This window comes from Eriocheir sinensis, chromosome 4 (assembly GCF_024679095.1).
Source record: "Eriocheir sinensis breed Jianghai 21 chromosome 4, ASM2467909v1, whole genome shotgun sequence".
In the NCBI taxonomy this organism is placed as follows: Eukaryota; Metazoa; Arthropoda; class Malacostraca; order Decapoda; family Varunidae; genus Eriocheir; species Eriocheir sinensis.
Window position 1 is genome coordinate 16,179,057 of NC_066512.1, and position 26,399 is coordinate 16,205,455.

Here is a 26,399-nt window from a genome sequence, read left to right on the forward strand (position 1 = left end):
TAGGTAGGTGGTAGGTAGGTGGACGGAGGGTCGGAGGGGAACATGGGAAGGGGGTAGAATCTGAGAAGCTAACCACCTTCCGAAATATGTGCCATGGCAGGTCTCCGTAAGGTGAGGCGTAGAAGAGTGAACGGTACAGGTGTGTGCAGGTGAAGAGGAATGAAAATGAGGCGTGTTTAAAGAATGCAAGGAAAGAGAGGAGAAATTAGAACACTTAATAGGCACAGAAAAGGAAGGATAACCAGGACATTAGAGAAACACGCTGCCGAAGGGAAACAGAGAACACAAACAACACGACCGCGGAAAGAAAGGAAAATAATTGGTGTTGGGAGAGAAGGAGGGAGAGAGGGAGGAAATAAGGAGAGAGAGAAAGGAGAGGAAAAACGAGACCATTCTAAACGATGAGAAAGGAAAGGAAGCAGACTGACCACAACTCACACCAAAGACTCTGCCGAAGAAAAACAGAAAACACACACACAACATAACAAAAAAAATAATAATGAAAAGGAAAGATGCTGCGAAGGAGGAGGGAGCGAGGAGAGGCATAAACAAAAAAAACATGAAAACATAATACGACAAGGAAGAGAGAGAGAAAGAGAGAGGACAGGATAACCACAACAGGACACACAATAGACGAAGTGGAAATGCAGCGGCACGACACGGCGACACTCTAAACAGGGACATCGAGGGTAGGGCAGGTGAAAGGAAGGAGCGAAAGGGTAGGTAGGTAGGCGGTTAGGTAGATAGATAGGATGCAAGGGGGGAAGGAGATCGTTGCTACTTCCCTGTCTCGCCTCGGTATTAGTTAAGGGACGTAGCGTAGTAGGGGCGGGCAGGGCGGTCAGACAGGGAGGGTAGGGAACCGAGGTGTCATCCCTGTCAGAGCAGCCTTGTTCCCCGTGGCGGCCGACCTGCCAATTACAGAGCCAAAAGCCGAGAGGGTGATTATCGCTCGGGCAGCATTAGAGGCGCCGCGTGGTTAGTTAGCTGGGTCGGAGGGTGGCAGCACATGTATGGAGGGCAGGAATGTGTTACGGCGGGGCGGGGAGAGAGAGAGAGAGAGAGAGAGAGAGAGAGAGAGAGAGAGGGAGAGGGAGAGGGAAAGGGGGAGGTTAACAAAAGAAAAAAAGGAGAAACGTCAAAGAATGTGTGTATTAAAGAGATTGCTTAGAGCTTCCTGAGTCTACAACGAAGGTAATTTGAAGGTTGTGGTAGAGTGTGTGTGTGTGTGTGTGTGTGTGTGTGTGTGTGTGTGTGTGTGCACGTGTACGGCACAGGGATGCCAACAAAAAGTGGTAGGTAGCTGTCTGCATGTGTGTGTGTCCGTCCGTCGGTCTGGCATTCGGGCGGCAAGGTCAGTCGGTTCGTATTGTCCATTTAATAATTTATCCCGTTTTTTCCTATTTTCATTCATTATTCATTTATGTAAGACAGGCTGGCGGCGAAGAGGAGGAGGAGGAGGAGGAATGAGAGGAGGAGGAGGAGGAGGAGGAGGAGGAGGAGGAGGAGGAGAGTGAGGACAAAAGGAGGTGACTGCGCTATAAGGTGATCTAGAGTGACGGGTGTGCAGGAGGCGGTGGAAGGTGTGGCTGAGACTGATCGGAGAGGCGGCGGAGGGTGACAGGGGTGGATGATGTGACAGAGCGGCGGTGGACGGTAAGGTGGAGAATGGAGAAGTCGGTGGTGGAGCCGTTTTTTTTTTTTTTTCACATCTAAGGAAACAGCTCAGGGGCAACAAAAAAGATGTAAAAAAAAAGCCCGCTAATCGCTGCTCCCACAAAGATAAAAGTAATAATAAGTGGCCAAAAGAGAGGTCAACTTCGGTAGATATGACAGATGGAGGTTAGGTGGAAAAGTGAAGCAGATGCAGTGGATAGACGATTTAGTATTTGTTGGTAGAGGAAGGGCAGATGGAAGAGAGTAATAGGAAGTGGAAGAGAATGAATGCAGAGGAAGGGCAGATGGAAGAGAGTAATAGGAAGTGGAAGAGAATGAATATAGAGGAACGGCAGATGGAAGAGAGTCATAGGAAGTGGAAGAGAATGAATGCAGAGGAAGGGCAGATGGAAGAGAAAAATAGGAAGTGGAAGAGAATGAATGCAGAGGAAGGGCAGATGGAAGAGAAAAATAGGAAGTGGAAGAGAATGAATATAGATGAAGGGCAGATGGAAGAGAGTCATAGGAAGTGGAAGAGAATGAATGCAGAGGAAGGGCAGATGGAAGAGAGTCATAGGAAGTGGAAGATAAAGAATGCAGAGGAAGGGCAGATGGAAGAGAGTCATAGGAAGTGGAAGAGAATGAATGCAGAGGAAGGGCAGATGGAAGAGAGTAATAGGAAGTGGAAGAGAATGAATGCAGAGGAAGGGCAGATGGAAGAGAGTAATAGGAAGTGGAAGAGAATGAATGCAGAGGAAGGGCAGATGGAAGAGAGTCATAGGAAGTGGAAGAGAATGAATGCAGAGGAAGGGCAGATGGAAGAGAGTAATAGGAAGTGGAAGAGAATGAATGCAGAGGGACGGCAGATGGAAGAGAGTAATAGGAAGTGGAAGAAAATGAATGCAGAGGAAGGGCAGATGGAAGAGAGTAATAGGAAGTGGAAGAGAATGAATGCAGAGGAAGGGCAGATGGAAGAGAGTCATAGGAAGTGGAAGAGAATGAATGCAGAGGAACGGCAGATGGAAGAGAGTCATAGGAAGTGGAAGAGAATGAATGCAGAGGAAGGGCAGATGGAAGAGAGTCATAGGAAGTGGAAGAGAATGAATGCAAAGGTGTGCGAGAAGAAAGTTACATAAAGAGAACCAAGAGGGCAAAAAAAAAACGAGAAAAATAAAATAAGACATAATGATTGGGAAACAGTAGACAGATGGTGATAGGGAAGTCGGCCAAAGTTTAAAACAGGAGACGGGAATTAGTTGAAGACGAAAGGCAATAGTAATAAAGGTAATAGTAATAGAGGTAATAGTAATAAAGTAATAGACATAATGATTGGGAAACAGTAGACAGGTGGTGGTAGGGAGTCGGCCAAAGCTTAACCCGTCCGCTGCGATTGGCACGGATTTGGCCTTCCCTGGTGGCCTGGTAACATTATAGGCATAGGTCTTTCTCTGCTTCTGTGCTGGATAGTGGAGTGTTTCCCATGTGGTATTGGTGTGCTGGATATCCTCTCTCAAGGTGCAGGACTTCACAGTTTTCCTACTTGAATTGTAGCAGCCATTCTTTGTTCCATTCCAGTAGCTTGGTGAGGTCTGACTGTAGGAAATCCGCAGTCAAGGGGTTAAAAAAGAAGATGGGATTTAGTAGAATTCGATCGGTTGATAGAGATATTGGGAGCAACGGTAGAAGCTGGTGAAAAGATAAGAAGACGGTTGAAAATAATGATGGCGAAGTGAAGGAAAACGGTGTGTAGACGACAATAGTAGAAACAAGGTAGAAAGAAAACCTGGTGGAAGAAAAAGGTAGACTGACGATAGATTAAGACGGTAGACATTAATTAGACGAAGATAGAGAGACACAATAATTGGCGGGTAAGTAAAAGATCATCGGTAGAAATAAAAAAAAAATGAAAATCGGTAGAAACAAGTATAATGATGATAGGTTGAGGCGGTTGTAGACAGTTAGACGAAGGTAGGGAGGCTGTAGATGATAACAGGTGGACGGCAGGGTTTGATAGATGGGCGGCAGGGGACGACAAGGCTGAGGAGGAGGAGGAGATGGAGGAGGAGGAGAGAGGAGCCCTTGGGAACAGCGGCGAGAGAGAGAGAGAGAGAGAGAGAGAGAGAAAATGGTCTGTGGTCTGCCTGTGGTCTGTTCTGAGTGTCTTCTGAGCTTCTCCTCTTTCTTAGCATCCCTCAAGTTACTTCCATTCTCTCTCTCTCTCTCTCTCTCTCTCTCTCTCTTCAACTTAATTTTCCTTTCATTCATCTCACTTTCCCTCCTCTTCCTCCTCCTTCACACTCCCATTCTGACTCTTATCTATTTTTCGTTTTTGTTTTCTTTTCTCACGCTAAATTGGTCTCTAGTATTTCAGGAGTTATTGTCTTCGCATTGCAGTGGTTTCTTCCCTCCAATAAACTACACGGTCTCATGTTTCCTGGTTTCCTCCACTTCAGTTGTTTTCTGTTTCTTTCCCTCTCACGCTTCACACCTCAGCGCTATCGAATTCCCCAGTGATTTTTTTTCCGTCCCTCGTTCTCCTTCTCCTCATTTTCCTTCCTCGCTTCAGTAACTAGGTAAGAGGAGGAGGAGGAGGAGGAGAAGAAGCAGTAGAGGCATAAGCTAAAAGGTCGATAAGCTGTTTTGAAAGTTCGGAAGCAAAAAAAAAAAATTAGTAGCTGCAACATTTCCTCCTTTACTCCTTTGATCAGAAAAAAAGAAAAATCGACCTTACCTGTAATTACCTGCACCGCTCCCTTGGCCAGGTAAGAATCCGAACAAGGAGTGGGAGCGTGCAGGTGAGCTTGTTAAGGGAGCTTGTAGTGTTTTTTTTCCTTGTTTCTTGTTTTCTTTTCCTTGTGTTGTGTTTGTTTTCATCTGTGTTTTTTTTAGTTACATATCCTAGTTTTCATATATTGCTTTATTAGCTTTATATAATTTTAAAGTATTTTGGAAACTATATCTATTTGTGTGCGGTGGTGGTGGGGGAAAGGTGTGTGTGTGTGTGAGTGTGTGTGTGTGTGTGTGTTTTGAAACGTAAATACTTTGGCGCTCAAGTTATCTTATCAACACACACACACACACACACACACACACACACACACACACACACACACACACACACACACACACACACACACACACACACACAAGGCTTCCCTCCTCCATGTGTTGTCACCTACATTTCGTTTGGGTCTTTCTTTTTTCTTCCCTTTCTTCTTTCTTTTTTTTTCTTTTGTGTCGCTTCGAAATTCTTAAGGCTTCGTGAAGGCTTGTTAACCCATTGAGCTGTCTCCCTTACCTACTTCCTTTCTGTCCCTGACCCACCCTCACCTCGAATACCTGCCCCCCTCACCCCCCCTTACCTATCACCTTACCTTTCCTTACCTTACCTTACCTTACCTTACCTTACCTTACCTCACCTCACCTCACCTTACCTTACCTTATCTCACCTCCCCTTTTCACTTATTTCATCTTCCTTACCTTTCCTTTACTCCCTTAGTTATTTCTTCATACCTTATTTACCCACTCATGTCCTCCCTTAATGTTCCCTCATCCCTCTACCCATTTTTTTTACATCAAAGAAAACGGCTCAAGGGCAACAAATAGTGAAAAAAAAAAACCTACTCGCCGCTCCCATAAAAGACAAAAGTAAAGAGCAACTACCCCTTTCCTACTCCCTCACTCCCTTACCTCCACCCTAACATTCGTACCCACCCACCCCTCTTTACCTCCCATATCTACTCCCTTACCCATATTATCTAACCCCTTTCCCCTCAACCCTTCCCTCCTCCCCTCCCTCACCTTCCTAAACTGACCCCTCACCCCCTTATCTCCGTAGTAACTGTCCCCTCACCTCCTCGACCCCTCCATCACCCCCCTGACCCCTTCCTCATCATCCCCTGACCCCTATACTCCTCCAAACCTTAAATAACTAGATATCTTTAACCACCTTGACCTCTGCCCCCCTCCCCCCTTCCTCCCCCTTTCCTCCTCCTCTTCCTCCCTGACCCCTCTACCCTTTGCTCATAAGCGTAAATCCCCCTCATCCTTCTTTTATGTTCTTTACCTCCTCTCCCCTCCCCTCCCCTCTCTCTCCTGTCCCTTACTCCCTCCGCATTCCACTCCACTCCCCCTCACGCTTCACCTTCCTAACACTCCACGTAATACCCTCTCCACTTCCCTCTCCATCCCCATCTCCCTATTATCACTTGCTGTCAACCCTTCACCATTATCACCTTCACCCGCACCCTTGAAACATCTCCCTCAGTCACATAGCTCACCCATTCCTGGTAATCATATTTGTCTGTCTCTCTATCTTAGTCTCTCATCGTATCGTCTGCTAATTATCACTTCTCCCTAATTCCACCTCCCTATTCACCTCGCATTTGTTATTCCTCTCTATGTGTGTTTCTCCTACTCTCTCGCTTTATCCTCTCACCCACTTCTCCCTATTTCCTCTGTTACAGTATTCATAACGTTAACACACTTCTCTGTCACCTCTTCTTCCATCCACCTCTCATTCCTCTATCTCTTTCTCTCTTCTCCACTCCTTCACCTTTTCGTCCTGTATCACTTCATCCTCTTCTCTTTTATTCTGGTGTTCATTACGTTCACATTCTTTACCATCATCCATCCTCTCTTTCCCTTTCTTTCTCTCTCTCCCACTCCTTCACTTTTTCCTCCTATGTCACTTCACCCTATTTTCTTTTATTCTGGTGTTCATTACGTTCACATTCTTTACCATCATCTTCCTCTGCCTTTACCTCTTCATCCTCTCTCCCTTTCTCTCTCTCTCGCACTCTTCCACCTTATCCTCCTATGTCACTTCACCTTATACCCTCCCATTCCAGTATTCATAACATTGACACACTTTACCATCACCTTCCCCTCCTCTTCCCTTCACCTCCCCTCCCTTTCACCTCCCCTTCCCTTCCTCCCTCTCTTGTATACAAACCCCTCGAGACATCCTTTTAGGTGAGCAAAAAAGATAAAGAAAGAAAAACCCGAGGGCGTTGGGGTGTAACTTAAACATAAGGCTTTTTTTTTTTTTTTTTTAGGTTTGTTTGCATAGTTTAATCAGACGGTTTCGCTGCAGTCTTTTAAGTTTCCAAAAAAAAAAAAGAAATTGGAGCTGTGCGGTGATTAAGTAAAGGCAGTGGACTGGAACTTTACTATATATATTTTTCTTTTTTTTTGTGTGTGTTATTCATGTAGTTTATTATTCAGGCCCATCCGCGACATCCTTGTTAGTACGAGGAAGAAAAAAATAAGGAGCCCCAAGATGAGTGATGAAAGAACTTTAAATTGGAACGTGGACTTGATCAAATATTCAGACTTCTATTTTTTTGCGAATATTGTTAATTCAGACCGTTTCGAGACATCCGTTTGAAAAAAAAAAAAAAAAAAAAAAAAAAGGAGTGGATGAGGACCGAGAGAATCTGGCAGTGGCACGTTGGCTGGTTTGGGGGGCTCGAACCACTGCCACAGGTAACTAATACGATGTCACGTGGACTTAGCCAGACCCTCGTGTGTGTGTGTGTGTGTGTGTGTGTGTGTGTGTGTGTGTGTGTGTGTGTGTGTGTGCAGACAAGCTTCCAACACACACACACACACACACACACACACACACACACACACACACAGTCGTCCCTTCGTCTACCAGCGTGCCGGGTCCTGTCAGTTAATGTTTGTCACGTTGGTGTGTCTCGTGCAGCGCCACAGTCACGCCTCATGACATTTCGGGTTCTCTCTCTCTCTCTCTCTCTCTCTCTCTCTCTCTCTCTCTCTTCTCTCTCTCTCTCTCTCTCTCTCTCTCTCTCTCTCTCTCTCCTCTCTCTCTCTCTCTCTCTCTCTCTCTCTCTCTCTCTCTCTCTCTCTCTCTCTCTCTCTCTCTCTCTCTCTCTCTCTCTCTCTCTCTCTCTCTCTCTCTCTCTCTCTCTCTCTCTCTCTCTCTCTCTCTCTCTCTCTCTCTCTCTCTCTCTCTCTCTCTCTCTCTCTCTCTCTCTCTCTCTCTCTCTCTCTTCATGCATGCATTCTCGTATGTATTCTGTATTGCTCTATAAATTGTTCCCTCTCATACCTGTTGGTCTGATATGGAGTTGTGTGCAGCTGTTTCCGACACCCCGCCTTGTTAATCTGAGGATGACACGGTTATGTGCACACAGCCTTGGCATAAATCCCTATCAAGCGGGCTTGGTGTGATAACATTCTTTGCCCTCCTGCGCCGGGGAGCGATCTGGCGCGCACTGTTCGCTTATCGTGGAGTTTTTATTTAAAGTCTTATCACGACCTAGATCTTGCACGGTTCATTAACTTATGTTTCATCTATAAGATTTTATTCACAATTATCATAGGCACTACGAAATATAGTGAAAGAGTTCGCTGATTACAAGATTAAGGAAAAAAAATAATAATAACCAGTTACGACTCGAAGGATCAACAGATTTTTTTCTCTCTGCGGCCTCATCCTATTCCCGACGGAGCCTGAAGTTCAGGTTTTGGCGGCTCCCCCGACCCCCCACCCCCTCCCCACCCAACCGCCGCGGCCTCCTTGGTGACTGGTGGCGGCGGAGTCACAGTTGGAGGCGCAATTTATGGCCACACCTGCCCCGCCAGTGAGTTAGGGCGCCGTGCAGCCCAACAAAGCCTTGATAGAGGAAGGAATGTTGCACTTCACGTCATTGCAATCTTATCAGCTCTTGCACTACAATTATTATAGAAAGGCCACCTGCTCTTTTGTTTGTTTTGTTCACCTGTTGAGCCTCGTCACCCGACCCACGTCACCCCCAGACCTGTCCCGCGTGTGTCCCAAAGCTTACCCAACACACACACACACACACACACACACACACACACACACACACACACACACACACACACACACACACACACACACATACACACACACACACCAGGGTCACGACATCCTCCTGCAGGCCCAAGCAACACCCGGCACATACCATATATTACTTTTTCCCCTCCGTCTCCTTCACGTGTCCTTGCCATATTTTTTTTCTTCTGCCTCGTTCTCTTCACGCGTCCTTGGCTTGCATGCTGCGCAGTGCTGTATGAGTGGTCTGGTCAGATTGCATATCGCTCCTGATACTTAAGTTAAACAAGAACAGCACGCCCGCCCGCCCGCACCCGTTCTTGCCCTGACACGAGGGAACAGAGCGGCTAACGGGCACCACGACTCACGCAGCCACTCTTCTACCCAGGCGAGGATTAGACTGAAATAGACCTGTGTACTCGAGGCAGGGGGTCTATGTTGTACAGCCCCAAACATCGCCCGTGCCCCCGCTCTGCATTTTCTTTTCGTTTCCTCTTTCGTTTCTTTACCCAGCATCCATATACCTAGGGAGCGGATGCTGAGGTGAAATAAGTAAACAGATAAATAGATAAAGAAAAAAAAGCCTATAAAACCGTAAATAGGGTGCAAAGAAACGGCGAGAGGGAAAAATAAAACAAAAAATAATAAGGAGGAAAGGTATATTGAAGTAAAATAAGAGACTTGCAAAATTTCGGTAACTAAGCAAATACCCATAAATTAGAGTAATTAAGAAAACAAATTAGAGAATAAATAGAAAGAGAAAGAAAGGGAGAGAGGAAAAAAGAGTAGAGAAAAAAAGTGATAAGGAACAAGAAAATATGAAAAAAAAATATGGAGACAAAATACATAATACCCGTAACTAAACAGGTACTATACACGGTGCTGCCAAGTCTTATCACAAATACTTTCCCAATCTTCCGTGGCCTCGAACACACACACACACACACACACACACACACACACACACACACACACACACACACACATTCACGATCGTTTTTATCATCCCCTCTTTAATTTTACATACCCCGCCTCCTCCTCCTCTTCGTTTCTGCATTTCCTGTTGTAGTGGTGTTGTTGCCCTCCCCTCCCTTGACCCCTCACCTGGCCCTGCCCCTTCCCTTCCCATTCTTGGCCCTCCCCTCGGACCCCTCCCCCCTCCCGTAGCCGAGGTCACCGTGAGAACCTTACCTTTGTGTTTCGTCCAGCACGTTTTCCGGTCGACCTTTTGATGTTTTTCTTTTCCTCCAGACTACTGACCTTTTGCCTTGTCCCTGCATCCTACTCTCTACCCTCAGCCTCTCTCTCTTCTCTCTCCCTCCCTTTCCTCCTCTCATTCCTTCTTATTTCGAACCCTTTGCCTTCTCCGACTTTCATCCTGTTCTCTTTCCTCAATTTCTTTCTCTCCCTTGCCTCTCCCTCCTCTCGTCTTGTTCCCTATACCCTCAGCCTCTCTCTCTCTCTCTCTTCTCTCTCCCTCTCTTGCCTCTTCCTCCTCTCATTCTTTCTTATTTCGAACCCTCTGCCTTCTCCGACTTTCATCCTGTTCGAGTTCTCTTTCCTCAATTTCTTTCTCTCCTTTGCCTCCCCCTCCTCTCGTCTTGTTCCCTATACCCTCAACTTCTCTTCTCTCTCTCTCTCTCCCTCCCTTGCCTCTTTCTCCTCTCATTCTTTCTTATTTTGAACCCTCTGCCTTTTCCGACTTTCATCCTATTCGAGTTCTCTTTCCTCAATTTCTTTCTCTCCCTTGCGACTTCCTCCTCTCGTCTTGTTCCCTATACCCTCAGCCTCTCCCTTCGTTCACCCTGTTCTCTTCCCTCAGTCTTTCGTCGTCTTACTTCTTTCTGCTTCGCCCTATTCCCTATCCTCAGCCTCTTTATCTCTCTCTTGTCTCTCCCTCTCCTCATTCAACATCTTATTTCTCTCTTACTTCATCTCTCCTGCCTCATCCTCCTTATTTCCCCTGTCTTTCCACCTCTTTCAACTTCTACCTCCTCTCTTCATAATCCCTTTTATGTCACAAGTATCTCCCTTTTCTCCTCCTCTTCCTTACTCTTTCCTCTTTCTCCCCGTTTCTATTTCATACATTTTGTCTCTACTTTTTTCCTTTCCCCAATCTCATCTCCCCTCAACCTATCCGCCACCTTAGCTTCTCCCTTCTCTCTCATTCTATTTCCTCCCCTCAACCTGTCTCCCCTTCCCTGCACGCACTACCCTCACGCCCTCTTCCCTTTATCTAAGTGGAGCTCCGCCATCCGCCACGCCCTGTAGGCTCACCACGAAGGTCGCCACGGCACGGCATCCACTCAACCACTTCATCAAACTAGTATTAGAGCAACGTCGTGAAGAGAGAGAGAAGGAGAGAGGTGAGAGAAGGGCGGCCGAACTTTCCCCGCCACCCCCCCGCCGTGTGATTTGTGGCCTGAGAGTAAATGATCCACGAGTGCATACATCAACGTCTCTTTACAGCGTGTATTAAGGTGTGAACTTACCTGTTGTTCTGGAGCTCACCTGTGTTCGTTAAAGGCCCAGGTGTGTTGAGGAGGGCCGTGGCAAGGAGGAGAAGCTTGGTGGAGGGTGGAAAGGAAGAGGTTTATGGGGGATGGAAAGGATGGAAGTTGATAGAAGGTGGAAGAGATGTTTTGATGGAAGATGGAAAGGAGGAAACTGGTAAAGGGTGGAAAGGAAGAGGTTGATAGAAGGTGGAAAGGAGGTTGGTGGAGGGTAAGAAGGAGGAGGTTGGTGGTGGAAGGGGGAAAGAGGTATGGTGTGTGGAAGGTTGGTGGAGGAGGAAGAGTGGAAGGGTGTGTGAATGTTAGAGAGTGTGAGGTTGGTAGAGGGTGAAGGGTTAACCTGGTAACTGCAGGGATCAGGTTTTTTAAAGGCCCCTCTAAGCGAGAAAAATGAGAAAAAATCATCACTCACGCAAACCATTTCATAATATGTATCAACGCATTTGTGATCAGTTTATGCATCATCTATTTTTGGGGGGTTTATATCATGGCAAAAATGTGGCCCGTCGCTGGTACACGGTAAAGCCACAAATTTGGCCCCTCGCTGCTACCTGGTTAAGGGCTGAATATTTAAGGGTGTGGGGAGGGTGGAAGGTAGGGACGGAGGTGACTTTTAGGGGCTGTGGGGAGGAGGAGGTTGGTGAGTGAAGGGTGGAAAGGGGTGGAGGGGTGAATGTTGGAGGGTGTGGGGAGGGTGAAAGGTAGGGATGGAGGTGACTTTTAGAGGCTGTGGGGAGGAGGAGGGTGGAGAGTGAAGGGTGGAAAGGGGTGGAGGGGTGAATGTTGGAGGGTGTGGGGAGGGTGAAAGGTAGGGATGGAGGTGACTTTTAGAGGCTGTGGGGAGGAGGAGGGTGGAGAGTGAAGGGTGGAAAGGGGTGGAGGGGTGAATGTTGGAGGGTGTGGGGTGGGTGTATGGTTGGGTTGGTGGTGACTTTTAGAGGCTGTGGGGATGAGGAGGGTGGAGAGTGAAGGGTGGAAAGGGGTGGAGGGGTGAATGTTGGAGGGTGTGGGGAGGGTGAAAGGTAGGGATGGAGGTGACTTTCAGAGGCTGTGAGGCGGAGGGAGATGAGGGTGAAGGGGGGACGGGGTGAATGTTAGAGGGTGTGGGGAGGGTGAAAGGTAGGGATGGAGGCGACTTTCAGAGGCTGTGAGGCGGAGGGGGATGAGGGTGAAGGGGGGGCGGGGTGAATGTTAGAGGGTGTAGGGGAGGAGGGGCAAGAGGGGATGAGAGTGACAGAAGGAGGAGGTGATGTCGTCCGGTCGTCGCTCGCTTACTTCCCCTCCTCCAGGAAGTCTCGTTTACCCTCATGAGTGACTGACTGACTGCTTGCATGCCCTGTCATCCCCCCCCCTCCCCCCCTTCCCTGTCTCTTGTGTGTGTAAGGTTGGTCTGTCTGTCTGTCTATCTGTCTGTCTGCGTCCTTGGTCATCGCCACCTGCATCTCGCACGTCACATCTAATTTCGTCTCCAGCACTACCTGTTTCCCGCTCACCTGTCCTGGCCTATTAATTAACCTGTATTATCCCTTCCTCTTCCTCCATCCCTCTTCACAGATTCTTCCCGTTTCCTTTTACATTACGATTCACTGTCTTCTTATTTCATCTTCTTTTCTGTATTATTTTGCATTCATATTTTAATCATTCATCCTGCCCTTGGCGTTTTGGTGAATACTTTATTATTTTCTTATTTAAGTTTGATATTCGTTCTATAAAAATAACGGATCTTTCTGTCTTTGATCGGATTACAAGACAGTTTCGCTTCTCACATCAGCTATTTCTAAAGGTCAAAGAGTGGGTCATTCAGGTTCTAATGAGTGTTTCTTCAGGTTCACGGTACAGAGGAAGGGTCAGACTACCACCAGGGTCATCAAACTACTACTGGAAATGCACACAACTCCTACGAAAGCCTTGTCAAATATGTGAACTTGGGCGGCGAAATGTCTTATAACACGACTCATTAATTAATTTGCCTCACACGTGGAGACAGACAGACGAAGCAAGTTTTCTTTGGTCTTCGCTTATCGTCTATTTCATCGATCTTAATTACAGGTGTTTGATGCTCTCATGACTACCTGTACTTCGACCTTTACCTGTATCCCCTTTTTTGTCTCTTACCTGTTTTTTCCTCCTCTTGCACCTGCTCTATATCCCTTTGTTACCTGTACTGTTTTTTTTTCCCTCCGTCACCCTTACCTTTACCTCCCTCGTCTCCCTCACTTCCCTCCCTCAACACCCTCACCCCCCTACTAACCCCTCCCCACAATCAACAACAACAACACTACGTACATTCCTCCCCCCCTCCCCTCCCCATTGCCTATTCCTCCTTGCCGTCCCTGCCCTCCCTTCACCTCGCCTGCCTTGCCTTGTGTCAGTGATTGCGTGCGTGCGTGTGTGCGTGCGTGTCGAGGGGCGGGACAGTAGTAAGCGCCCTCCTGGTCCTGGGTCGGGGCGGGCTGGCGTATAAGGCGAAGGATTGTGTGCCAGGAACCTGTTATTGTGATTGTGTCTCTGTTAACTTTGTACGAGAGAGAGAGAGAGAGAGAGAGAGAGAGAGAGAGAGAGAGAGAACAACACAGTATTTCTCTTTAAAACAACTATTTTCACACCCTTCTTATCACTGCATCTCCCGCTGTTTCTCCCCTTCCCCCCATTCTCTCTCTCTCTCTCTCTCGACGATGCAACTATTTTTCCTCCACCTTTTCTTGCTTTTCTCACCGCCCTCACCCACCTCCACAACCACACCCACATGGCTGAGCGGGGCGGGGCTGGCGGGGCGGGGTGAGGGAGGGGCGGCGTGACCCCCTAACCCCTCCCGCTGTCACTTTACTTCCCTGATCTGCTCGCCACGGCCACTTTTACTTTGTGTTATTTTGCCTTTCTGAATTGCTTGCTAAAGGGTGTTACTAGTTGGGAAGTGAAACCACCACCACCACCATCAATTAAGACCATCAATAACAACAGCAACAAGAAGAAAAAGAGGAAAAAGAAGAGGAATAGGAAGAGGAAGAAGAACAGGAACAACAAGAACGACACTACCACCACCATCACCACCATCACCACCCCTACCCCTACCACCAAACCCATCCACCACCACCACCACCATCACCACCACCCCTACCCCTACCACCAAACCCATCCACCACCACCACCACCACCATCACCACTAGCACCATCACCACCACCTCCATCCCAGTTGCTAAATTAAATTGTTAGTTATAGGGTTGTTTATTTATTTATTTATTATGTTATTTTATTTTGTTTATTTTGTTTTGTTTTTGGTGTTGTCTTGTTTTGTTTTGTTTACTTTATTTTTTCTCTTCTTCTCCTTTCCTTTTCTTTTCTTTTTTGTTCTTTGGATGTTTTCTATTCTTTTCTTTTCTCTGGATGTTTGCTTTTCTTTTCTTTTTTCAGGATGATTTCTTTTCTTTTCTTTTCTCTGGATGTTTTCTTTCCTTTTCTTTTCTTTTATTTTCTCTGGATGTTTTATATTCTTTCCTATCCTTTTCTTTTCTCTGGATGTTTTCTTTTCTTTTCCATCTGTTGGTGTTGCTGGGTGTGGATGAGCCTCCTTCTCCCCAGAAGAGACTCACCCGTCACCCATCCTGCGGCCCCAGGGGCCGAAAGCTGGATGACTTTTTATTTATTTGCTAGATGTTGTAGTTCATTTTCTTTTCTCGATGTTTTAATTTCTCTTTCTTCTTTTCTTGACGGTCTGGGTTGGGTTAGCCTCCTTCTCCCCAGAAGAGACTCACCCGTCACTCACCCTGCGGCCCCAGGGGCCGAAAGCTGGATGACCTTTTATTTCTTTGCTAGATGTTGTGATTTCATTTTCTTTTCTCGATGTTTTGATTTTTCTTTCTTCTTCCTTTCTTGATGGTCTGGGTTGGGTTAGCCTCCTTCTCCCCAGAGAAGACTCACCCGTCACCCACCCTGCGGCCCCAGGGGCCGAAAGCAGGATGACTTTATTAATTTTCTTGATGTAATTTCAGTTTCCTTTCTCGATGTTTTAATTTCCTTTTTCTATTTTTTCGTGACGGTCTGGGTTAGTCTCCTTCTCCCCAGAGGAGATTCACCCGTCGCCCGCCCTGCGGCCCCAGGGGCCGAAAGCTGGGTGACTTTTTATTTTCCTTTTCTTAATGTTTCTATCATCCTTTCTAGTGTTCCTGGTCTGAACGTATTCCTTTTATTGATGTTTCTATCATCCTTTCTGGTGTTCCTGGTCTGAACGAGCCGCTTTCCTCCCAGAAGAGACTCGCCCATAATTTTGTGATGTTGGTTTGGGCCGAAAGGTGGATGATTTTTTTCTCTTTTCCTTTTCTTAATATTACTATCATCCTTTCTGGTGTTCCTGGTCTGAACGAGCCGCTTTCCTCCCAGAAGAGACTCGCCCATAATTTTGTGTTGTTGGTTTGGGCCGAAAGGTGGATGAGTTTTTCTATTTTCCTTTTCCTTCTGATGTTACTTCTCTTCGTTATCCTTTTTCTGATGTTCCTTCTCTGCGTTATCCTTTTTTCTGATGTTCCTTTCTATGCTTTCCTTCTCTTGGTGTTTCCGTATCGACTTTTCCTGGTTTTGTATGTTGGAACGCGTGAGTCTCCTTCTCCCCAGAAAAGACCCGCCATACCAACATACAAGACGCTTTAAACAAAGCAAAACAAGACAACTTTTTTTGGTATTTTTGGATTTTTTTGATTTTTTTGTGTTTTCTCGTTTTTTATCGGTGATTTCATGACACTTGCCTTGCTTAGGGGAATTGTGCATCCCTAAGCGTCCAGACTTCACTGAATCGTGTCATGAACGTGTCGTCTGGCTAGTAAGAGGTCAGGAACTGTCTTGCTGCCACTTCACGCCCCCCCAACCCCGGACCCTCGGGATCTCCGACACGGAGGTGGACGCTCCGGGGGAGCCGAGGCGCCCTGCCGGAACCCTGAGCCCTGCGACGCTCGCCAGGAAGGCCTTGGGCCCCCTGACGCTCCCCAGCCCCGCGAAGCGAGGAGGGTGGATAGCAAGATGAACCTCTTAAAATTCCAGACGGGATTAATATCAAATCAATCGAAAATACAGTGAAGGCGCCGGAACCCGTTTTTGTTGGGTGTCAAGGATGGCAGGACGAAGGCCGAAGGAAGGTGACAAAGGGAAGGAAGGAGGGAAGGTGACAGGACGAAGGAAGGAAGGAGGAAGATGACAGGACGAGGGAAGGAAGGAAGGAAGGAAGGAGGGAAGGAAGGAAAGTGGCGGGACAAAAGAAGGAAGTTAACAGCGCGAAGGAAGGAGACTGAGCCGCCAAGATTCTGTCCGGGATTGGCGCGAATGGCGAGTCCCCGAAGTGACTGACTTGCCCGCGGCGACTATATAGTTTTGCTGCCTCGGCTTGTTCCGTCACTTTACTTCCCTGATTTGCTCACCACGGCCACTTATGTTTTGTGTTCTTTTACCTCCCTGATGTACTGGACATAGAATTTTACTAGTTGCGGAGTGAAATCACCACCACCACCACCACCACTACTACTACTACTACTGCTACTACTACTGCTACTACTACTACTACTACTACTACTACTACTACTATCACCATCAGCAACAACACCAACAGCAAAAACGACAAGAAGAACAACAAGAAGAACAAGAAGAAGAAAAAGAGGAAGAACAACAAGAACAACAACGACAACCCTTCCACCCCTACCACCACCACCACCACTCCTATACCACCACCACTACCACCACCGCTACTACTGCTACTACTATCACCATCAGCAACAACACCAACAGCAAAAACGACAAGAAAAAGAAGAAAAAGAAGAAGAAGAAAAAGAAGAACAACAAGAACAACAACGACAACCCTTCCACCCCTACCACTACCACCACCACTCCTATACCACCACCACCACTACCACCACCTCCTACCCAGCACGCACTCACACAAAAGCCTCCTCCATCGCCTCCCCCTCTCCACTGCCGCCTCGATATTAGCAAACGTAAGTTGTTAAGTCAATAGTGCGCATCATTGCAGACTGCTTGCCCGCGCCCTTTTCCGGGCTTCAACAGAGGCTTCCTGACGCGCCCCGGACCAGGCTAAACGTTGGCTGTTTGCTGGGCAGGGAGTGAGAGTGAGAGGGAGAGAAGGAAGGGAAAGGACAGAGAGAGAGAACTGAGTGTTAGGAGAGAGAGGAAAGAGAGAATGGAGAGGAAAAAGAGAGATTGAGAGTAAAAGCAAGGAGATTGATATAAATTGATATAGATAGAGAAACAGAGAGAGAGAGCGCGTCTTCCTCAAACTATATTTAGCATTAGTTAGACCTCATCTTGATTATGCGGTTCAGTTCTGGTCACCTTACTATAGAATAGATATCGAAATGTTAGAATCGGTGCAGAGGAGGATGACTAAGATGATTCAGCGGTTACGAAACTTGCCATACGACGAAAGACTCAAACATTTAAACTTGCATTCTCTATAGAAAGGCGAAGGGTGCGTGGAGACATGATCGAGGTTTATAAATGGATGAAGGGCTTTAATAAGGGGGGTATTCATAAGCTTCTGTCGGTAAGAGAACCCGGTAGGACACGTTGTAATGTTCTTTTTTTTATGCCAGAGTGATAGACGAGTGGAAAAGGCTGAGCAGTCATATGGTGAGTGCCAATACAACTGTTACATTAAAAAATAGGTGAGATAAATTCATGGACAGTGATATTAGGTGGGGTTAGATCCACTAGAGCTTATGTTCAAAGGAGAGTCGTATCGAGGAGGAGGAAGAGGAGGTACAAAGTGGATCAAGCCTCAAATATCCCCGAGCGAAGTGAAGTATAAGCTTATAACTCTTGTCTGAGTGAGTGGAAGAGGCGGGATGAAAGGAGGGGAGAGAGAGAAGAAGAGAGAGGTATTAAGACACTGAGAGGGAGACAGGGACGGAAGACGAGAGAGAGGGAGGGCGTGTGTAGCGACTATCAAGGCAGGTTAGGAGTCTATGGAGGGGAGAAAGGAGGCGGGGATGAAAGGAGGGTAGAGAGAGGAGAAGAGAGAGGTATTAAGGCACGGAGAGGGAGACAGGGAGCGTGGGAAGGAGGGCGGAAGGAGGGAGGCAGGGCGCGTAGCGACTATCGAGGTAAGTAAGGAGTCTTTGGAGGGGGTTGAGGGAGGAGAGAGAGGGAAAAGAGAGGGAGGTATAAAGACGCAAAGAGGGAGGGAAGGAGGGAGGAAGGGAGGTAGGGCTGGTGTAGCGGCTAGCGGGGCAGGTAAGCATAATCTGGAGGAGAGAAAGGAAAGGAGAGAGCAAGAAGAGAGAAAGGTATTAAGACACGGAGAGGGAGACGTGGAAGGAGGAAGGGAGGGAGCCAGGACGTGTGTAGCGACTAGCGGGGCAGGTAAGGAGTCTTTGGAGGGGGCGAGGGAGGGTCAGAGGTCAACTGGAAGCCGATGCACGCCCTGGTTGATGCATTGGGGGAGAGATCTCAGGGTGGTGACCTCGCCGTGCTGTCAATATTGGGCGACGACGGAGAGAATGGGAAGACAGGACAGGCCGACGGGGGGGAAGAAGGAGGGTTTGGTGTAAGGAGGATCTGCGACTATACTATACACAGGCCGATGGGAGGGGAGCAAGAAGGGTTTGGTGTAAGAAGGAGGATCGGGACATCATTGCGACTTTTTTTGCGACTTTTTTTCTAAGTCTTCTCCTGCAGCGCCGGTAGGTTTTCTTCAGGGGCTGGTGGTCGGTCCAAGCTCGTCATGGCGCAGGCAATTTTTATAGTGGCGCCATTTATGCTATACTGAATCTTTTTTTTTTCTTCATTTGTTATCTTGCGAGAGGTTTCATGGCAAGAAGAGGATCAAGACACCAATGCAAGTAAACTGATTTCTTATTTTTTTCATCTACTATCTTGAAGGAGGTTTGATGTAAGGAGGAGGATCAAGACACCATTGCGACTATACTGAATCTTTGCTTTTTTCTTACATTTATTATCTTGCGAGAGGTTTTATGGCAGGAAGAGGATCAAGACACCAATGCAAGTAAACTGATTTCATATTTTTTTCATCTATTATCTTGAAGGAGGTTTGATGTAAGGAGGAGGATCAAAACACTATTGCAACCAAACTAATCTCATTTTTTTATATATATTTGCTTCGTGTATTATCTTGAAAAAGTTTAATGTAGGAGACTTTAATGTATAACAAGGAGGATCAAAACATCATTTACCCTAAACTTATTAACTTTCGGGGGGAGCTTTATCATCTGTTATCTTTGTGGAGCTTCACTTATCTTTTTTTTTTTTGGTTCTTATCTCCTTCTGCTTCCCTTTACCGTAACAAAGAGGAGGAAGCAGGACACAGGGGAAGGAAAGTGAAGAGACAGGAAATTAAAAGGAGAGGGAAGTAGAACATTATGAAAGTTGAGAAGAAAGTGTTGAATGGATAGCAGACTAAAGGAATATTATTATGATAAGAAGGTGTGTTTGCGATTGTTCTTATATCTTTCTGCTTCCCTTTACCGTAACAAAGACGAGAAAACAGGATTCAGGAGAAGGAAAGTGAAGAGACAGGAAATTAAAAGGAGAGAGAAGTTGAACATTAAGAAGAAGCTGAGAAGAAAGTGTTGAATGGATAGAAGACTTTAAAAAAAATATGATAATAAAGAAAAGTCATTTGGAGGGAAACTCAAGAGAAAGGGAATGAAAAAGATAGAGACAGGACATTATAGAAAAGGTAGGAGGTAAGGAAATAACAGAGAAAGGAGTGAAGGAAAGGAAAAACAGATAGGCAGAGGAAAAGAGGTTGAGAGAAGGAAGCGAAATGATAGAGATAGGACATTATGGAAAAGCTAAGAAGTAAGGAAATAACAGAGAAAGGAGTGAAGGAAAGGAAAAACAGATAGACAGAAGAGAAGAGGTTGAGAGAGGGAAGCGAGCTAAAAGGGGAGCATTGAGAAAGTGAGAGAATGATATTAAGTAACAAGGGAAGAGAGCGGAAGGGAAGGGCGGATGAACTTGGAGGAGAAGGAGAAAGGGAGAAGAAAGGAGAAAGGTGACGAAACATATAGGAAGAGAAGTAAATAAGGTTGTACAATGCCAAAATAGGGAAGAGGGAACATTATGGAGGAAGAAGTAGGATGCGAAGAAGCAGGAGGAGGAGGAGGAACAAGAGGAAGAAGAGGAGGAGGAGGAGGAATGCAGGTTAAGAAGAGGACAAAGAGAAGGAGCAGAAGCTGGACGTAGAGAAGGATCAAAGTGAAAAGGGAGGAGAGGAAAAAAAGGGATTAGGACGGATAAAGGCAAATAATAGAAATGTCAAGAGAGAGAGAGAGAGAGAGAGAGAGAGAGAGAGAGAGAGAGAGAGAGAGAGAGAGAGAGAGAGAGAGAGAGAGAGAGAGAGAGAGAGAGAGAGGAGGAGGAGGAGGAGGAGGAGGAGGAGGAGGAGGAGGAAGAGTAGTGCCTGCGAATGAAAGGAGAGGAGATGCTTTGTCGTGGGGGGAGAGGGGGGGCGCCAGAGAGAGAGAGAGAGAGAGAGAGAGAGAGAGAGAGAGAGAGAGAGAGAGAGAGGGGGGGGGGGGTAGGTTATCAGTGTATCAAGTGAACCTGCTTTGGAGAACAGTAATGGCAGTAAAGGGCATGACGAATGGGATAATAACGATGATAATGGACGAGGAGGAGAAGAAGAAGAAGAAGAAGAAGGAAGATGGAAGAAGGAAGAACATGAAAAGGAAGCAGCAAGAGGAGCAAGAGAATACGGAGACAAGGAATTAAATAAAGTGAAAGAAAGAAAGAAAGAAAGAAAGAAAGAAAGAAAGAAAGAAAAAAATGGTAAAACAAGACAGCAAGAACGAAAACAAAAAAGAGAGGAGGAAAAAGAAGAAGAACCGGAAGACGATAAAGATTAAGTGATTAGAAGTGATTTAAGGAGGAGGGAAGAAGAAGAAGAAAAAAAAGAAATAGAAAAAGGAGAACAAAAAGATGATGATGGTGATGATGATGAATGTGATGATTAAGAAAAAAGAAAGAAAGAAAGAAAGGAAGAAGGGAAGAAAGAAAAGAAGAGAGAAATTAAAGGAGAAAAAACGAAGCAAAAGAAAAAGAAACAAAAAAATAAAAGGAAAAAACGGAAGAAAAAGTAGACCATCCCCTCGAAGCACGGAAGCACGCGAGGCATCACCTGGCCGGCAATCACGCCTTACGGAGCGCAGGTAATGAGTTAATTGCAGCCGTGAGTCACCTGAGAGGCTGCGGGGCGCCACGACTCACGGGGGGCGAAGCAGTGGGCGGGGAGATGACGGGGAGAAGGGGAGAAGAAGAGGAATGAGGAAACGAACTAGAGGAATGGAAGGAGAGGAAGAAAATTAATGGGATGAAGAAAGGGTGAAGAAATGAGAACAGGCAAAAACAGGAGGGAGAGGAAGAAAAGAAGAGAGTGAAGTAATGGAATAGGGGAAGAGGGATGAGGAAGCGGATTAGAGGAACGGGAAGGAAAGGAGGGAAGGAGATGAAGACAGGGTGAAGAAACGAGGAGGGCAAGTAAAGGTAGGAGAAAGGGGAGAAGGGGAATAGAAAACGAATTAAGGGAACGGGTAAGAACTGGCGGAATAGGAATGAGGAAAAGAAAGGAATAAGGAAGAACTGGCGGAATAGGAGGGAAAAAAAGAATGAGGAAACGGAAGGAATAACGAAAAACCAGAGGAATTGGAGAGATAGAAGAATGAGAAAACGAAAGAAATAAGGAAGAACCGGAGGAATTGGAGGGAAAGAAGAATGAGTAAACGAAGTAAGGGAACGGACAAAAACAGGAGGAAGAGAAGAAAAGAAATGAAGCAGAAGAAAACTGAAGAGGGAAGAGAGAAGAACATGGAGGGATGAAGAAATATACAAGTGACGGAAGGAGAAATTAAGAATAGATGAGATGGAGGGGTAAAGAGAAGATAGAGAGGAGGAGGAAGAGTAGGAAGGGAGGAGGAACTGGGGGGAGAGAACATGGAGGAGGAGAAGGAAGAGGAGGGATGACGAAGTACGCCCTGAGGGAAGGAAGAACGGGATGAGGAAAGAAGAGAAGGTAGAAAAAAGTGCATGCAGGAAATGAAAGAGGAGTGGAGGAGATGAGGAGGAGAAAGAGAGGAAGGGAATTTGAAGGGAAGAGCACTACGTATGGACAGGATTGGGATATGCATACTATAGGATTGGAATGCACAGGAGAGTGGTAATATAGGACTGTATAGAACTGGAACACACAGAATTTGGTTATGATATAGGATGTGGCAGCATAGGATAGAGGTATATAGGATTGGAGAGCACAGAAAATGGGTATATTTAGGATTGAAGTACTTAAGAGATGGTTAAATGTGATTGAGGTGCGTAAGGGAGGAATATATAGGATGGGAATGCAAAAGGGATAAGTAAGTTAGATAATGGAGACGCAGAAGTGTTGGATATAAAGGAGGGGGATATATAGGATTGGAAAGCATAGAATGGAGGTTATATAGGATTGGAGAGTATAGGAGAGGGTTATATAGGATTGGAAAGCACAGAATGGAGGTTATATAGGATTGGAGAGTATAGGAGAGGGTTATATAGGATTGGAAAGCACAGAATGGAGGTTATATAGGATTGGAGAGTATAGGAGAGGGGTATATAGGATTGGGGTGCGTAGAGGAGGCATATATATTAGGATTTAGGACTCGCAAGGTGTTGGGTATATAAGACGAGCGTGCACAGGATGGCATACACACAAAGGGCGCCCAAGCCACTCTCACTCCCGCATTTCAACGAGTATTTCCTGCTGGGTGTCTCCGTACCTTCACCTCCCGCCCTCCCCCCCGCCCACCGGCCCCCTGCAGCGCCGCCAGAACAAGGATGTGGCTGGGGGCTGCGGGCGCCTTCACAGTGTGCTTTGTCGAGTTTATCCGGATTCTTAGATGGCTGTGGTGGGGAAGAGGAGGGGACTCAGGAACCCTTGACTACTCCACATGAGGGAAGGGGAGTTCAAAGGAGAGTTAGGGGTGGGTATTGGTAACTGAGGGAAGGGGAAGGAAGGGAGGTGAAGGTTTTAGGTACTGGGGGAGAGTGAAGGAGGGGGCAGGAACCTTTAAATAGTCCACATGAAGGAGGAGAGTTAAAAGGAGAGTTAGCGTGGGCAGACTCCTTACGTTCTTATGTTCTTATGTATTGGTAACTGAGGGAAGGGAAAGGAAGGGAGGTGAAGGTTTTAGGTACTGGGGGAGAATGAAGGAGGGAACAGGAACCTTTAAATAGTCCACATGAGGGAGGAGAGTTAAAAGGAGAGTTAGGGTGGGCAGACTCCTTACGTTCTTATGTTCTTATGTATTGGTAACTGAGGGAAGGGAAAGGAAGGGAGGTGAAGGTTTTAGGTACTGGGGAGAATGAAGGAGGGAACAGGAACCTTTAAATAGTCCACATGAGGGAGGGAAGTTCAGAGGAGAGTTTTGGGTGGGTATTGATAACTGAGGGAAGGGAAGGGAAGGGAAGGGAAGGTTTTAGGGATACTGGGGGAGAGTGAAGGAAAGGGCAGGAACCTTTAAATGATCCACATGAGAGAGAGAAGTTAAAGGGGAGTTCGGGTTTTTTTTTTTTTTTTCTTTTTTACAAGAGGAGACAGTGCAAAGGCGTAAAAAAAAACTTGGGGAAAGGGGAAGGGAGGTAAAGTCGTAGGGTTAATCCTCTCCGGTAATGTGTCGTAAGGGAGTTAAAAAGAGAATTAAGAAGATTTTGGTGCCTTCTTAATGGTTGGAATGGATAATAAAGGAAGGGGTTTGTGGGGTCATTATTAGTTAGAATGGGTAGTTAGGGAGCGTGGAATGGGAGCGAGGGTTTTATGGGGTCATCTTTTGGTAATGGGTAGTTAAGGGAGCTTAGAAGGAGCTAGGTGGTTGGGTTGGTGATCGTCTTTAGTGGGAATAGGATATTGGAGGCAGGGAATAGTGTTGGTGATGTGGTCTAAAAGGGAGGGAGGAATCTTGATAATGGGAATGGGGAAGCCAAGATCTAGGGATGAAGGGAATATGGGTCTGGGGATCATCTTCTGTGTGATTGACCAATTGGAGAGCTTGCAATCCCTCACGACTTTTAGAGAGCCTGGAACCCAACTCTTCAAACCTGGCAACCCCCTGTACCCTACAAAGCTTGTAACATCTTAGAGAGCTTGCAATCCCCCACCCTGGATATCTCGCAACCTTCTCACCCTGGAAAGCTTACAACCCCCCTCACCCCAGAAAGCTTGCAATCCCCACCCTGTAGAGATTGGAACCCCACCCTTGAAAGCTTGCAACCCCCCGCACCCTAGAAATCTTGTTATCCCTGACACCATAGATAACTTAAAACCCCACCCTTGAAAGCTTACAACCCTCCCCACACTGAAAGCTTGCAACCCTCTACACTGGAGAGCTTAGAACCCCACCCTAAAAAGCTTCCTGCAACCCCCCGCACCCTAGAGAGCTTGTTACCCCTGACACCAGAGAAAGCTTAGAACCCCACCCTTGAAAACTTACAACCCTCCCCACACTGAAAGCTTGCAACCCCCACCTTGTAGAGCTTGGAAGCCACCCTTGAAAGCTTCTTGCAACCCCCCCGCACCCTAGAAAGCTTGTTACCCCTGACACCATAGAGAGCTTGGAAACCCTCCCTTGAAAGCTTACAACTCTCCCCCACACTGAAAGCTTGCAACCCCCTTTACTGGAGAGTTTAGAACCCCATCATGGACATCTTGTAACCCCTTCACCCTGGAAACCCTGCAGCCTCTCGCACCCTAGAAATCTTGTAACCCTTAACACCATAGAGTTTATAGCACCACCCTGGATATCTTGCAATCCCCCCACTATGGAAAGGTTACCCACCCCCACCTTGGAAAACCTGGAACCCTCCCCTCCCCTACTGAGAGCTTAGAACCCCACCCTGGAAAGTTTAAAGTTCTTGGAGACTAAGGAACATTTACTCGGGCGCACAATAAAGGAAGAGAAGGCTGGAGGATCGGGACGTTTCCTCAATAAGACACAAAGAGAGAGAACTGGGGACTGGGATGTGGGCACTGGGTGGGTGGGGGGGCCTGGAACACCTCTTGACGTCCCCGCCCTCCCTCCCCCCTTGGTTGTTGATCCCCAGTTCGCACCCCGTCGAGTCTTTGCTCTTTTCAATTTTGGTGACCGCCATAAACTTTCGGAGAGGGAGGTGCAGGGGGGGAGGTTGCTTGACAGGGGAAAGGGGGGGAGGGGAAGAGTACTTATATGTCGCAGGCGGGTGATTCTGTGGCTTGGGAGGAGGAAGAGGAGGAGGAGGAGGAAGAAGGAGGAAGGAGGAGGACTGAGCAAGGGTGGTAGAAGAATATTTGTTTTGGAATAGGGAACAGAAGTGTGTGTGTGTGTGTGTGTGTGTGTGTGTGTGTGTGTGTGTGTGTGTGTGTGTGTGTGTGTGTGTGTGTGTGTGTGTTGGGGCAATGATCCAGACGGACAAATATGGCCACCACGAGGTTTCATTATGATGCTAACTCGGGTAGTGCGAAACGGTGTTGCTGGTGATGGTGGTGACGATAGGGAGGGCGGGGGGGAAGGACCAGAAACAATAGCAGTGGTGGTGGTGGTGGTGATGGTGGTGGTTGATGCTGGAGCAGATGATGATGATGATGTCTGGTGATGAAGCCACTCTTTCGAACTGTAGTAGACGTAACAGTAGTAGTAGTAGTAGTAGTAGTAGCTGTTGTAGTAGAAGTAGTATTAGCAGTAGTAGTAGTGATGATAAGGGAAGCAAGATACCTGGAAGTAAAATTGAAAGACAGAGAAACGAAGAGCAAAATATAGTAGTAGTAGTAGTAGTAGTAGTAGTAGTAGTAGGAGGAGGAGGAGGAGGAGGAGGAGGAGGAGTTTGTGACCCTTATACTTCACAGACCGCCACGCCCTCCCTCCCTCCCTCCCTCCTCCCTCTCTCTCTCTCTTCCTTCCTTCCTTTCTTCCTTCCTTCCTGAACCCTCTTCCTCTCTTCCTCGTAGTTCCTCCTTTATTCCTTCCTCTCCTCTGTCTCCCATTTCTTAACCTTGACGTATTCACTTGCATATTTTTTCCACTTTTCTTTTTACATTGTTTCTTAGTCTGGTTCCATTGTTTACACTTTTTACTTAATATTCCTTTGACCTTTGATATTGTTTTCTCTTCTTCCTCCTTCTCCACCCCCTCCTCCTCCGCCTCCTCCTCTTCCTCCTCCTCGTCCATGGCGGGAGGGAGTCGTCGACCATTCTGTATTTAGCATGTTCTTTGTGTGTCTCTCTCTCTCCCGTGCTGACCTTGGCCGCTACACAGGTTCGGGGGGGGGGGGTAGGGAAGGGAGGGAGCAGGAGGGAGGAGACGGTGGTGTGGTTATAGTAGCCGGAGGTAGAAAGTGTAGTAGTAGTAGTAGTATAGTAGTAGTAGTAGTAGTAGTAGTAG

The 26,399-nt window shown here is 46.8% G+C and overlaps 1 protein-coding gene and 1 long non-coding RNA gene across 2 annotated transcripts in view; one reads left to right on the forward strand and one right to left on the reverse strand.

Annotated features, from left to right (window-relative positions):
• LOC127009022 (bromodomain-containing protein 4-like) overlaps positions 1 to 26,399 on the forward strand; it is a 170,707-nt gene that overhangs the window by 48,438 nt on the left and 95,870 nt on the right. The window lies entirely within an intron of this gene.
• Positions 14,386 to 16,563, reverse strand: LOC127009061 (uncharacterized). Its single transcript, XR_007761554.1, has 2 exons — positions 14,960 to 16,563; positions 14,386 to 14,793 (listed from the first exon to the last, which is right to left on the reverse strand). It is a non-coding gene; the product is annotated as an uncharacterized LOC127009061 (long non-coding RNA).